This window comes from Cetorhinus maximus, chromosome 21, assembly GCF_964194155.1.
Source record: "Cetorhinus maximus chromosome 21, sCetMax3.hap1.1, whole genome shotgun sequence".
Taxonomy (NCBI): Eukaryota; Metazoa; Chordata; class Chondrichthyes; order Lamniformes; family Cetorhinidae; genus Cetorhinus; species Cetorhinus maximus.
In genome coordinates, this window is record NC_135899.1 from 36,985,110 (window position 1) to 37,000,374 (window position 15,265).

Below are 15,265 nucleotides of genomic sequence, written 5' to 3' on the forward strand. Positions count from 1 at the left end.
AATTGAGACGGCTAATGTCACGCCGACAGTTCTCAATGAAAAGATCAAGAGAAGGTAAGAATCCAGAGGGAGGGGTCCAAGTGGAGGGAGAATATGGAGGGAGACCACCACCTTCAACACCTCTTTGACCCTTTTGTCTGTGACATCTTTTGATTATTATCTGCTCACACCACACCCTCAATGTGTCTCTTCCCCGCCCCACCCCACCCCCCACCCACCTTAAACCAATTTATATTTCTCCCTTGTTGAAACTATGCTGCAGTTCTGCCGAAGGGCCATGAGGGCTCGAAACGTTGACTGATTTCTTCTCCGCCGGTGCTGCCAGACTTGCTGAGTTTTTCCAGGTAATTCTGTTTTTGTTTTGTCCCTTATCTTCGATCTGTTTGTCTCCCAAGTTTGACCCCTCCTTTCAATCTGTTCCCATTTTCAGCCCCTATACAACCATCACATGATGTTTTGCACAAGCCATAATCCCATCTTTACATGTTATCTTTAACCTGATTTCGTCACCCTAATTGTAAGTTTACTCTTGCTATTAGCCCTTGTTTTAAACAGAGCATAATTAGGTTTAAAACAATGTTACATATTCCGCAGGGATCGTTCCCTCCGGGACACCCTGGTCCACTCCTCCATCACCCCCTACATCTCAACCCCCTCCCACGGCACCTTCCCATGCAACCGCAGAAGGTGCAACACCTGCCCCTTTACTTCCCCTCTCCTCACCGTCCAAGGGCCCAAACACTCCTTTCAAGTGAAGCAGCATTTCACTTGCACTTCCCTCAATTTAGTCTACTGCATTCGTTGCTCCGAATGCGGTTTCCTCTACATTGGAGAGACCAAACGCAGACTGGGTGACCGCTTTGCAGAACACCTTCGGTCTGTCCGCAAGCAGACCTCCCTGTCGCTTGCCATTTCAACTCTCCACCCTGCTCTCATGCCCACATGTATGTCCTTGGCTTGCTGCATTGTTCCAGTGAAGCTCAACGCAAACTGGAGGAACAGCACCTCATCTTCCGACTAGGCACTTTACAGCTTTCCGGGCTGAATATTGAGTTCAACAATTTTAGATCATGAACTCTCTCCTCCATCCCCACCCCCTTTCTGATTTCGCCCCCCCACCCCCCACTTTTCCCAATAATTTATATAGATTTTTCTTTTCCCACCTATTTCCATTATTTTTAAATGTATTTCCATCCACTGTTTTATCTCTGCCTTTTTTGATTCCTTCACCCCACCCCCACCCAGGGCTATCTGTACCTTGCTCGTCCTGCTTTCTACCCTTAATTAGCACATTCCTTAGATAATATCACCACCTTCAACACCTGTTTGTCCTTTTGTCTGTGACATCTTTTGGTTATCTCCACCTATCACTGGCCCTCTATCCAGCTCTACTTGTCCCACCCCGCCCCCCACCTTAAACCAGCTTATATTTTACCTCTCTTCTATTTTTACTTAGTTCTGTTGAAGGGTCATTCGGACTCGAAATGTTAACTGTGTTCCTCTCCGCAGATGCTGCCAGACTTGCTGAGTTTTTCAAGGTATTTTGTTTTTGTAGTGAGACTTCAGTTTGAAATGAAGAAGCTTGAATTTGAACAAGCAAAGGAAATGAAGAAACTGGAACTCGAGGCGGGGGAAAAAGAAAGATTATTTCAAAAAGAAATGGAAATGTGAAAACTTGATCTCCAGAGGGAAAAGTTAGCAATGGAAGAGAGAATGAAGGAAAGAGACAGAGAATATTGGCCTAAAAGGTTGGAAGTTAAAAAAGAGATCTCAGATTCTGAGGAGAGTTCTGATGATGAAAAATCCTTTAACCTAAAACCCATAGAAAAGTTACAGCACAGAAGGAGGCCATTCGGCCCATCTTATCAATTCCAGCCCGAGGACACCCAGCTGCCCTTTCTAATCCCACCTTCCTGCACCCGGCCCATAGTCCTGCAGCTTTCAGCACTTTAGGTGGAGATCCAGGTACTTTTTAAAAGAGTTTAAAGTTTCTGCCTCTACCACCAACTTGGGCTGCGAATTCCAGACACCCACCACTCTCTGTGTAAAAAGGTTCTTCCTCATGTCCCCCCTACACCTTCTGCCACTTATCTTGAATCTATGTCCCCTGGTTCTAGAATTCTCCATCAAGGGAAACAATTTTATCCTGTCCACTCTATCTATTCCCCTCATAATTTTGTACACCTCAATCAAGTCACCTCTCAGCCTTCTTTGTTCCAGGGAAAATAACCCCAGCCTATCCAATCTCTCCTCGTAGCTATACTTTTCTAACCCTGGCAACATTCTTGTAAACCTCCTCTGCACTCTCTCCAGAGCTATTACGTCCTTCCTGTAATGTGGTGACCAGAACTGCACACAATACTCCAGTCGTGGCCTCACCAGTGTTTTATACAATTCCAACATTATATCCTTACTTTTATATTCTATACCTCTGCCAATGAAGGAGAGCATTCCATATGCCTTCTTTACAACCTTGTCTACTTGAACTGCTGCCTTCATAGACCTGTGTACTTGTACGCCAAGATCTCTCACTTCATCTTAGTATATTCCCATTTATTTTGTAATCCCTGTAACTGTTTGACCTCCCTAAATGTATGACCTCACACTTCTCTATGTTAAAATCCATCTGCCACTTTACCACCCACTCCACCAACCCATCTATATTGTTTTGGAGATTATGGCTCTCCTCTGGCCGAGTAGTGGATAGTGTAAAGGATAGCCATAATCTCCAAAACAATATAGATGGGTTGGTGGAGTGGGTGGTAAAGTGGCAGATGGATCTTTGTGTCATCTGCAAATTTCCCAATCATGGTCCCCACATTCACGTCCAAATCATTAATATATAACACAAACAGCAAGGGCCCCAACACCGAGCCCTGTAGAACACCACTTGAGACAACTTTCCATTCGCAAGGGCATCCATCGACCATTACCCTTTGTTTCCTGTTACAAAGCCAACCTTTTATCCAGTTTGCCACATTACCCTGAATCCCATGGGCTTTTACTTTCCTGACCAATCTGCCATGTGGGACCTTGTCAAATGCCTTGCTAAAATCCATGTACACAACATCCACTGCACTACCTTCATCAACCCTTCTTGTCACTTCCTCAAAGAATTCAATCAAGTTTGTGAGGCAAGACATTCCTTTAACAAATCCATGCTGACCATCCCTGACTAGTCCATGCCTTTCCACATGTACAGAAGGTAAAGTCGCATCGGATCAGAGGTGAGCTGGCAAGATGGATACAGAATTGGTTTGGTCATAGAAGACAGAGGGTAACAGTAGAAGGGTGCTTTTCTGAATGGAGAGCTGTGACTAGTGGAGTTCCGCAGGGATCAGTGCTGGGACCTTTGCTGTTTGTAGTATACATAAATGATTTGGAGGAAAATGTAACTGGGCTAATTAGTAAGTTTGCAGACGACACTAAGGCTGGAGGAGTTGCAGATAGTGAAGACGATTGTCAAAGGATACAACAGGATATAAATCGGTTGGAGACTTGGGCGGAGAAATGGCAGATGGAGTTTAATCCGGACAAATGTGAGGGATCTGGGTGTACAGATCCACAGGTCACTGAAAGTGGCAACGCAGGTGGATAAGGCAGTCAGGAAGGCATATGGCATGCTTGCCTTCATTGGCAGGGGTATTGAGTATAAAAGCTGGGAAGTCATGCAGCTGTATAGAACCTTGGTTAGGCCACACTTGGAATATTGCGTGCAATTCTGGTCGCCACATTACCAGAAGGATATGGAGGCATTGGAGAGGGTGCAGAGGAGGATAACCAGGATGCTGCCTGGTCTGGAGGTTATTAGCTATGAGGAAAGTTTGGAGAAACTCGGATTGTTCTCACTAGAGCGACGGAGATTGAGGGGCGACTTAATAGAAGTTTACAAAATTATAAGTGGCATGGACAGAGTAGATAGAAGCTTTTTCCCAGGATGGAAGAGTCAATTACTACGGGACATAGATTTAAGGTGAGAGGAGAAAACTATAGAGGAGATGTGCAGGGCAAGTTTTTTATGCAGAGGGTATTGAGTGTCTGGAATTCGCTGCCAGAGAAGGTGGTGGAAGCAGGTACGATAGTGGTGTTTAAGAGGCAGCTTGACAAATACATGAATAGGATGGGAATAGAGGGATACGGACCCCAGAAATGCAAAATGTTTTAGTTGACGGGCAATATGATTGGTGCAGGCTTGGAGGGCCGAAGGGCCTGTTCCTGTGCTGTACTTTTCTTTGTTCTTGTTCTTTTGTTATGACAGTTAATCCTGTGGGGAGATGTTTAAATTTGTACAAGCTCTTCCAAAGTTTGAGGAAAAAGATATTGAAGCATTCTTTATTTAATTTGAGAAGCTAGCTAAACAGATGAAATGGCTACCGGAATATTGGACATCATTGTTACAGTCTTAAGTTGCTGGGTAGAGCGCATGAGGTATATGCTTCACTGTCTGAAGAAGTATCGGTGAATTATGATGTTCTGAAAAAGGCTACTTTGAGTGCCTATGGGTTAGCCCCTGAAGCATACAGGCAGAAATTTAGTAAAATGAGAAAACAGCCTGGGCAAACTTATATTGGATTTGAAAGAGTAAAACAAAGTAATTTTGACTGGTGGATATGGACATTAAATTAGAGACAATATATGCAGCTCTTAAGGAAATAATTCTTTTGGAGGAATTTAAGGCTTCAATACCTTCGATAGTGAGAACTCATGTGGAGGCACAGAGGGTTCAAACTGTAAAACAAGCAGCAAGGAGCTGACGATTGTGAGTTAGTCATAGAGCTAAACCTTTTCTTCGTTACCCTTTCAAATTGGAAAAAGATAGAAAGTAGGAAGGTGAAAGGAAGGTAGGTAGTCAGGAAAGAGAAAGAGTAGCCGGAAGTTTCCAGGAAGTTTTTTTCTCAGAATAAAAAGGAAGGTGCTGAGGGTAGGAGTGACATTCAAAAACTGAGGTGTTTTCATTGTAATAATGTGGGGCAGAAGTCAATGTGTTCGAAATTGCAGGGAAAATCTGTTGGAATTATTGGGGTACAGAAAAGTTCTGGAAGTAAAAGTACTGTGGGTTCTGAAAAACCAGTGGTTTCTGTACAAATAAAACAGGGAGAATCAATGATAGGAAAAGAAGTGGGAATGTGTTCACAGTTTACCCAAGAGAATTCTGAGGAGCAGGTTGCAGAAATGTTTAAAGAGTTTGAGTGTGAAGGGAAAGTCTTTCCATGTGTAACAGGTGGAGTAGGTAAAGATCTTAACATTTTAAGAGACACAGGGGCTAGTCAATCCTTTATAGTGGGATAGTGATATTTGTTGTTCAGAGGGAGTATTGCAGGAGCAGGTGATAATAAGTGGGGTTCATGGAGATGCTCAATCCATTCCATTGTGGAAGGTAAATTTAAAGAGCAAATGGAGGACAGGTAAAGTTATTGTTAAGTGGAAAAATTGTCCATTGCAGGGGTTCAATTTACACTGGGTCATGATATAGCTGGATCACAAATGTGAGTGATGCCTAAAGTAGTTGAGCTGCCTGTAGAAGTGTTTTCAACAAAGGTGTTACAGAGAGAGCATCCTGGATTGTTTCCAGATTGGATGGTAATGAGGTCACAGGCACACAGGTTGAAACAAGAAAAACAGGAAAGGCAGGCAGTTCAAAGGCAAGAAGAAGGTGTCATAATCCAATTAGCTGGCATTGTGTTTGATAAGATTGTTCAAGAGGAAAGACTACAGGACAATTCAGCTGAAGTGTTTAACTCAAGGAGGTTAGTGGTGTTACAGGAAAATGATTTGTAATTAAAGCAGTCATATCAGAAAGCTTATTCAGAAACAGAAGCAAAATGTTATTACCTTCAGGGAGATATTTGAATGAGAAAATTGAGGCTGGATCATGTCTCAGCAAATGAAAGCTGGAGTGAGGTGCATCAGATTGTTATCCCAGCAGGGTATAGAAATAAGCTTCTGAAGATTGCTCATGAAATTACAATGGGGGGATCCTAATTTAGTAATTAAGAAAACACAGGAAAAGATACAGAAGTATTTTTTTGGCCAGGATTGCATAGGGATGTAGTCAAATTCTGTAGAACCTGTTATACATGTCAAGTAACAGGGAAACCACATGCAGTGATTAAGCTGGTGCCTTTAATCCCAATACTAACATTTGAAGAACTTTTTACGAGGGTTATATTTGATTATGTAGGATCCCTCCCTAAGACTAAAAGTGGAAATCAGTACTTACTGACAATAGTGTATGTGTTTACTAGGTTTCCTGAAGTGATACCTTTAAGAAATATTACAACTAAGAAGATAGTGGAGGAATTAATTAAATTTTTTACAAGATATGGTTTACCTAAGGAAATGCAATCAGATCAGGGTTCAAATTTTACGTCACAGCTGTTTAAGGAAGTAATGAACTGTTTGGGGATAAAACGGTTTAAGTCAACAGCTTATCATCTGGAGTCACAAGGAGCTTTGGAAAGATAGCATCAAACTTTAAAAACCATGATGAGACCGTACTGTCAGGATTATCCACAGGATTGGGGTAGGGGGATTTTATTCTTGTTATTTGCTATTAGAGACGCTCCTCATGCATTGACTAATTTTAACCATTTTGAACAAGTTTATGGTCATGAGGTAAGGGCACCACTGAAATTGATTCATGAGAAATTGGTGGGTCAAAACTCAGAAACTATTCTCCTGGATTATGTATCAAATTTCAGGGTAAGATTGAACAGAGCATGTCAGTTGGCTATGGAACATTTAAATACATCACAGCAAATGATGAAAGTGAAGGCAGATAAGAAAGCTAAACTTTCAGTTTTGTTTCTGGAGAGAAAGTAAGAGTTTTGTTACCAGTACTAGATGATTCATTAAATGCAAGATTTAGTGGACCTTACAGGATTGAAAAGAAATTGAGTGAAGTAAATTATTTAATAAATACTCCAGTTAGAAAAAAGAAACAAAGGGTATGTCATGCAAATATGCTTTAAAAATACTTTGACAGGGAAGAGGAACAAAAAGAGGTATTAGTGATGGTGGAAGATGAGAAAGAGGTAGAAGTGCAGGACTCTGAAATTGATTTTCCTCTAATCACATTGGATAATGAGAAGGTGGTTGAAAATTTAAATGAAATATTGAGTTACCTTCCAAACAAGTGTCAAAGTGATTTGGAAAAGCTATTGCAGTCACACAAACCTATTTGTGGGAATAAATTGGGAAGGACAGATTTAGCTAAAAATGATGTCTCTGTACAGGTTTCATCTTCAATAAGGCAACATCCTTATAGATTAAATCTGGCAAAGTTATCACAAGTACAAAAAGAAATTGACTTCATGCTTCAAAATTATATCATTGAGCCCAGTTTGTGTAACTGGAGTTTGCCTATTGTAACTCTTTTGAGTTATCAACAGTCACAGATTGTAACTCTTTCGAGTACATTCACAGTTCTTGGTTTCTGGGAGTGGGACATGAACCCACAACCTTCTGATTCAAAGGTGAAGGTGCTATGAACTGAGCCACAGCTGACACCTCCGGTTTGCCTATTGTACTGGTACTGAAACTGGATGGAACACAAAGACTGTGTGTGGACTATTGAAATGTGAATGCAGTAACAAAAGTGGATTCATATCCTATACCACGGTTGGAAGATTGCATTGAGAAAGTGGGATGATAAAAATTTATCACAAAGATTGACTTACTAAAAGGATATTGGCAGGTACCATTGTCAGAGAGAGCTAAGGCTTTTGTAATGCCAGATGGACTATATCAGTTTCAAGTCATGTCATTTGGTATGAAGAATGCACCTGCGACATTTCAAACAAAGTAATTTCAGGTCTAAGCAATTGTGCTGTTTATATTGATGATCTAATCACTTTCAATCAGACGTAGGAGGAACATTTACAGCATCTGGAAGTATTATTTTCTCGATTACTAGAAGCTAATTTGGTGATGAACTTGGCTAAAAGTGAATTTGCAAAAGTGCAAGTTACATATCTAGGCCATACCATTGGACATGGTAAGGTAGCTATGAGAGATGTGAAAGTTGAGGCTATCGTAGATTTCCCAGTGCCTACAACAAAACAAGACGTTTTCAGATTTCTGGGCATGAGTGGTTTTTACCAGAAATTTGTACCAAATTTTAGCCAAGTGGTTACTCCACTGACTGAACTATTAAAAAAGAACAAGAAGTTTCAATGGACACTGAAGTGTCAGAAGACATTTGATAGTTTGAAAACTGTATTAACTATGACACCAGTTTTGGCAGTACTCAATTATGCCAAGCAATTTAAGTTGGCCATTGACGCAAGCGATATGGGCATTGGGGCCGTACTGTTACAAGAAGATGACACAGGAATTGAAAAATTGATCGGGTATTTTTCACTGAATGTACAACAGAGAAGATATTCAATGATCGAAAATGAGACCTTGGGTCTGCTATTAGCATTGCAGCATTTTGAAATTTATGTTGGAAACAATTCATCAGAAACAATTGTTTATACAGACCACAATCCTTTGAAGTTTTTGGACAAATTTCGAGACAAAAATGCAAGACTTTTCAGGTGGAGTCTATTATTACAACGATTTAATCTATGGATTATACATGTTGCTGGTAGAGAAAATCTGTTCGCTGATCCGTTATCAAGAGGTTGAAGCTTAAAGGAAAATTGGACAATTTTTAAAAAACCTGGACACTGAACTGGAGTGATTTCGGTTGATACCAAGGACTTGTGAATATATAATGTTATGTTAATGCATGCATGTGGCAATGTAATAGTGTAATAAGTATAGAAGTGTGTGAGATGGGTTATTAAAAAATAAAGCCGTCTTTTAAAATTATGTCGGTTCATTTTTCGATAGGGAGGGGATGTCATGAAGGTATTGATGTATATGATGTTATTAGAAATTATTTTAAAATTGGACTTGTAGTAGGGTCTGTATCTTTGGGGTTGTGTGTATGTGTGTGTCTTCATTGGAGTAAAGCCAGCTAGTCTGGGTGCTTTGATGTATAGTAGTTTTGAGATGTTAGAGAAATGTAAGTTAAAAAGTAAAGAGTACATTTTCATTTGTTGAATAAACCATCCAAACGAAGGGACTAAAATCTTTCACCTAGCTAGGAGACACCAAGCAATGTGTTTATATTACTAATAGAATTGGTGTTATGACAGGGGTTCTATTGTTAGAATAGCTGAAGTTCAAAAGTTCTGGTGATACAATGAGAAGAAATATCAAAATCTCCATTGAATTAACATTCTTATGAGTGTTTTTCATATTAAACATACTCTAAGGGTAAAACTGGTCTTTACCAGCACATCTCGAGCCCATGTTGAATTGATAGCCCATTTTACACTCCGCCCGACTGTCTTTTCCATTGTCCTCATGGTGCCTGGGAAGATGGGGGTGCTGGGCGGGGGAAAGAAAGCAGCCACATTGTCTCCTCCTGGTCACTATCCAATATCTCTGCTGGAAACAGAGGGCGTGCGACATTCAAGTGAGGGAATAGTAGACTGGCACTCACTGTGGAACAGTCTGTAACTGAGGAGCCAGCCCCTTCCGCAAAGGAGGAGAGGGAGTTGGAGGAAATCATGTTTCCTTTTCCTGTTTTATAGAAGGATTGCACTGTACTACACCAGAGAATACAGAGAGGATAGACACCGCAGATAGATCCTGACCATCACCCAAGAACAACTGCACAACTGTGGGAAGACATCCAGTCCCTTCACAGCATTGCTCAACACAGAGAAGGTTGGGCAGTGAAACCATGGAAATCGGTCGGGTCAGGGAGCTTTGACATATTATCAGATCTGAAACTGGTCAGTGGTGTGGAACCTTCCTCTTCAGAACCAACCTTTCCAAAGGTTTGGCTGTGGGCAATCAGTCAGGGTGAAACTGGGAAGCAGTGTGAGTGGACTCCAAGTGTGGTGAAAGCTTCAGTCATTCATCGAGCCTCATGAACCATCAACTCATTCCTACAGGTGAGAGGCTGTTTAAGTGTGAGGTGTGTGAGGAGGGCTCCACAGGCTCATATGATCTCCTAACACACGAGGTGCATCTGTTGTCCAATATTTCACACAAGGAAGTACAGCTTCATGGGAGAGAAGCCATTCAACTGTGAGGTCTGCGATCAAGCCTTCGCTAATTCATCGACACGCATGAATCACTGATGCATTCACACCAGGGAGAAGCCATTCAAATTTGAGGTGTGTGAAAAAGGCTTTGCACAATCATCAGGTCTGATGTATCATCGACGCATTCACACAGGGGAAAAAACGTTCGTATGTGAGGTGTGTGAGAAAGTATTCACACACACGTCTGACTTCCGAATGCGTGCACACTGGGGACAAACTGTTCAAGTGTGTGCTGTGTGACAAAGCCTTCACAAACTCTTCGACTCTTCTGAATCACCAGCGCATTCACGCAGGGGATAAGCTGTTCAAATCTGAGGTGTATAACAAGAACTTTGCACGATTATTGACCCTGATGAATCACCAACGCATTCACACAGGGGAGAAACCATCCAAGTGTGAGGTGTGCAACAAATCATCCTCAGTTTCCAAACCTCCGCACACACCAACGCGTTCACACAGGGGAGAAGCCATTCAGGTGTGAGGATTGTGATAAGGCTTTCACCCGATCCACTGATCTCCTGAGACACCAGGGGATTCACACAGGGGAGAAACCCTTCAAATGTGAGGTTTATGACCAAGCCTTCACACAGCCATCGACACTGCTGCAACACCAACGTATTCACACTGGGGAGAAACCATTCAAGTGTGAGGTGTGTAATAAGGGCTTTGCACAATTATCAGGGTTGGTGTATTGTCGGCGCATTCACGAAAGAAACTATTGAAGCGTGAGGTGTGCGACCAAATATTTGTAAACTTATCGATCATGAAACACTGACACATCCACCATGAGGAAAAGATGTTCGAGTGTGAGGTGTGTGACAAAGCCTTCACAAAGTCCACGTTCTTCCTGATAGACCAGACGATTCACACAGGGGAGAATCCTTTTATGTGTGAGGTTTGTTGGAAGGCTTTCACACAGTCATCTTGAGGCAGCAGAGGATCCAGACAGGAGAAACCATTCAGGCGTGATTTTGTGACAAGGCTTTCACACAGTCAGTGTCTCTCCTGGTCCATCAATGCACTCACACGGGAGAAATTCTATCAGTGTGAGTTCTGTAATAAAACCTTCACTCAATTTTCGGGATTTTAAAGAAACTTCCATCTGTACTATTTGTGTAGTCTTTGTGTTAGTAAAGTGAGCCAGCTCTCAGGAGTGGGTATGGGGTAGAATCAGACACTGCTTTAGTTGGTGATGTGAATTATAGACAGATCCTCTTCAGATGATGGGTGTTTGACTAATGCCATGGGGAATGTTTGTACTCTCCTGTCTGGGAGGACTACTATCCTGAGTATGGTGAGGAAGTGGGGATGAGTCTCTACAGACCTGAGTTCCCTCAGCCCATCATACCTCGATGTAATAACGGTGTGATATATTCACCTTACTCTTCCAAGATTCATTTCATGTTCTCGGAAAGATCTTGAGTCTCTTTCAAATGCTTTGTTATTTTGGTTGATTCAAAGTTTGGTGTAAGCTGAATATTGTGTTGTTGTTTAATCAAACTTTTGTATAGATTTATAACTGGAAGTAAATTTATTATTTAGTTCAACCCAAACTACTTGATTTGTCACATGATGTGTTCCTATTCACTGAAACACTCAGGAGCCTACAGTAAGAGCCCTGTACACAATATATTGGTCAATGTCACTGTGGGCTGGTATACTTTCTCCATCAATGGGTTTATAATTTCCAGTTCACAGGAAGCATAATGTTTCTCAAAGAAAGAAACCTGCATTAACATATCAAGTTCCAGAAACCCAGGGCATCCATTAGCACTTTACAGCCAATTAAGTGATTTTAGAAGTGTAGTCACTATTGTAATGTAGGAAACGTGGCAGCCAATGTGTGCACAGCAAGCTCCCACAAACAACAATGTGATAATGACCAGATAATCTGTTTTTGTGATGTTGATTGCAGGATCCATGTTAGCCAGGGCATCAGGGCTAAAACTTGCCGTCTGAGCCACACGAATAATTCTTCTGGCTCTGGGCTTCTTGTACAAACCCCACCCACCATTTATTGAAACACAAATATGTTGTGAAATGAGTGCAGAAATTATTCTGTGGATATTTACACACTGCATTCATCATGAAGCCAATCAGATCACAATGTACCACCCTTAAATAAAACTGCTTCAATTGGTCACATAATTTTTTTATAAGTTTGCTTCAGTAATACAAAAGCAAAATACTGAGGATGCTGGAAATCTGAAATAAAAACAGAAAGTGCTGGAAAAACTCAGCAGATCTGGCAGCATCTGTGAAAAGAGAATCAGAGTTAACATTTCAAATTCAATATGACTCTTCTTCGGAACATTCTGGACTCAAAACAGTTCCAAGATACTCATCATTTGGAAAATGCCCTGATTTATCTTTGCGAGGTTCAAAATAAATGATCTCCCACTTCCCCACATTGAACTCCAGCTGTTGCAGCTTCATCCCCTCACTTACCCTATCAATGTCCCTTTGCAACTTTCCACTCCCATCGACGTTACTCATTGTGTCACCTAACTTAGTGTCATCAGTAAACTACCCCATCCTATTCCTCCATCAAAGTCATTGATCAATATAATTAAAAGCTGAGGCTCCAGTACAGATCCCTGGGGAACACCACTGGGCACATACTGACAATCGGAGAACATTCCCTCTATCACTAGTCTCTGTCTCCTATCTCCCAAACAAGTTATCAACCCATGTCACAAGGTTCCCTCCAATTCCTTGCACGTTCATCTTGATGAATAATCTCCTGTGTGGAACATGATCAAATACCTTCTGGAAGTCTATACAGACAAACTTCCATAGACCCTGTCCAGCATGTTAATGATCTCCTCAAGTTGTTTTATAAAACTGATCATGTCGGTTACAATGACTTGCTGCACAGGAATGCAATAACAGCTATAACAACCCAGAGAATATGATGAACATAAGAAATAGGAGCAGGAGTAGGCCATTTGGCAATATGACCAGGGCTAATCTTCTACCTGAATCCCACCTTCCCACGCTATCCCCATATCCCTTATTCCCTCAGCATCCAGACATCCATCAATCTCGGTCTTGAATATATTAAATGACTGAGCATCCACAGCTCCCGGGGTGGAGAGAGAATTCCAAAGATTCACAACCCTTTCAGTGAAGAGATTTCTCATCTCAGTCCTCGTTGACTGACCTCGAATTCTGAAGCTTGACTGACAGGTTGAAACAAACCTTCCAGAGCAACAAGTGTCAGCTAGCGAGTGATATTTCCATTGTCACAGTCAGTGCAGTTCCCTTTCCTTCACTCAAGCTGATTGTGCAGTCTCCTACCTCAAACTGAGCCCATTTATAAACTATTGTGATGTCTGATCTCACTGGGATGTACAGTGTGAGGGTGAGGCTTGTCCTGTGATCACACAGTTAAAGGGCCTTCACTTTGATTAAACAGAGCTTGTCAAACCCTTGGGCTTCATTTCAGTGACAATGACTTATTGTGCTCAAATACAATAACAGGTTTCCACTCAGTTACAACCAGAGAACAGGGTGCATGGGTGATGGACAGGGATGGGATTGTTTGTCTCCTACCAATGATGTTACATTGTTGTACACATTTACAGAAACAGGAGGAGGCCATTCAGCCCCTTGATCTCGGTCCCTATTTAATTCTATGATGGCTGATCTGTATCTTAAATCCATTTCCCCGTCTTTTGATCCTGATCCCCTGATCAACTCAGGAACATTGGAACAGGAGGAGGCCATTCAGCCCCTCAAGCCTGTTCCACCATTCAATTAGATTTTGGCTGATTTGTAGATTTACCCCATCCACCCCACTTAGTTCCAGATTCCTTAATATCCTTCCTGATTAAAATCTGTCAATCTAATTTTATGTATTATCAGTTGATATTTCAAAGTACTGACTGTTTGGATAAACTGAAGATTGGAGTTAGAGGGACAGTATTTGGCAGGAAAGTGGAGGTGACATTGTTCCCTGAGTGTTGGGATCCTCTCTGGTGCAGCCAGAAGGCTGAGAGTGGAACCGACCTGTTCCAGTGAGTGTACATTTTGTTCAGCGCAGTGCTGGGGCTCCAGCGTGGGGTGTGCAGAAAGTTCCCTGTCTGTCACAGAATGTGACACTGTCTAGAGAAGGAGATTCGACATTTGTTTCTGGACCAAACTTCACTCCACCCCAGATGGGGCTTGAACCCACAATCCCTGGCATAAGAGGCCAGTGCCTTATCCATTAGGCCACTGGGGCTGGGCAAGACAGGGTTTGGTGATTGTAATTTTGACCCTTTGTCTCGATGTAATCGCTGCCAAATTTGATGACTTTTTGTGGGCCAGCCCTTTCTTTTCATCCGCAACCAGATTGGATCAATTCCAAACATTCCAGTAATGAGCTGATAGGATTGAGATTTGCTTTTTGTGTATCAGTAATTAATGCTGGTAAAGTATAGATTGTATTTGAGAAGCAATTGTCTTTCCAGAAGTTTCCTTGCTTCCCCCGTCTCGAAGTTTCAGTGATTTCCCCAACCAGATTCCCGGCCACCTCCTTGACCTCGTTGTCTCACCCGATCTCACTACTCTTTTCGTATCAACCACAGAGAAGGCCATCTCTGATCACTTCCATGTGTTGCTCAGCATCCACATCCCCCTCCCACATTCCAGCTCTCCCTCCTTCTGTATTTATCCCTGGAAAAGACTATTCCCCAATTCACTAACAACCGCACTCTCCAAATCCCAACTGTCTCAGCCTTTGGGCCTCCGTTCACCACAACATTTCTGCAGCTCCTGATTTACACAACCCCACTCTCACCTCCACCTGAGATGCCTGAGTCTTCAATTAAACCACTCCCCTCTCTCACCCGGGCCCTTTTCCTGGGTAAAGACTTCCTATCCACTCCATTAAGTCCAAGAAACACAGACTTGAAAGGTTACAGTGGACAACTGGTTAACCATCCACTGTCATTGGACAGTTTAGGTGGAGCTTGACTCTGTATCTAATCCATGCTTTATCTTTTCTGTGAGTGTTTAATAGGACAGTGTCAACGTGGAGAAGTTATTGCATCCCCGTTTTAATTGTGGAGAAGTCGTTCATTTAATTGAATCACTGAATCATCTACTATCAACATCCTGGGAGTTACCATTGACCAGAAACTGAACTGGACTAGTCATATAAATACTGTGGCTAC

The 15,265-nt window shown here is 42.0% G+C and overlaps 2 protein-coding genes, 1 long non-coding RNA gene and 1 other non-coding gene across 4 annotated transcripts in view; 1 reads left to right on the forward strand and 3 right to left on the reverse strand.

Moving 5' to 3' along the window:
- LOC144695222 (uncharacterized) overlaps nt 1-15,265 on the reverse strand; it is a 579,912-nt gene that overhangs the window by 358,524 nt on the left and 206,123 nt on the right. The gene's annotated exons all lie outside the window — the stretch shown is intronic.
- LOC144695293 (uncharacterized) overlaps nt 1-15,265 on the forward strand; it is a 226,234-nt gene that overhangs the window by 161,535 nt on the left and 49,434 nt on the right. The window lies entirely within an intron of this gene.
- Nucleotides 1-15,265, reverse strand: part of LOC144695252 (uncharacterized) — a 233,413-nt gene that overhangs the window by 72,484 nt on the left and 145,664 nt on the right. The gene's annotated exons all lie outside the window — the stretch shown is intronic.
- Nucleotides 14,259-14,331, reverse strand: trnak-cuu (transfer RNA lysine (anticodon CUU)). Its single transcript has one exon. It is a non-coding gene; the product is annotated as a tRNA-Lys (tRNA).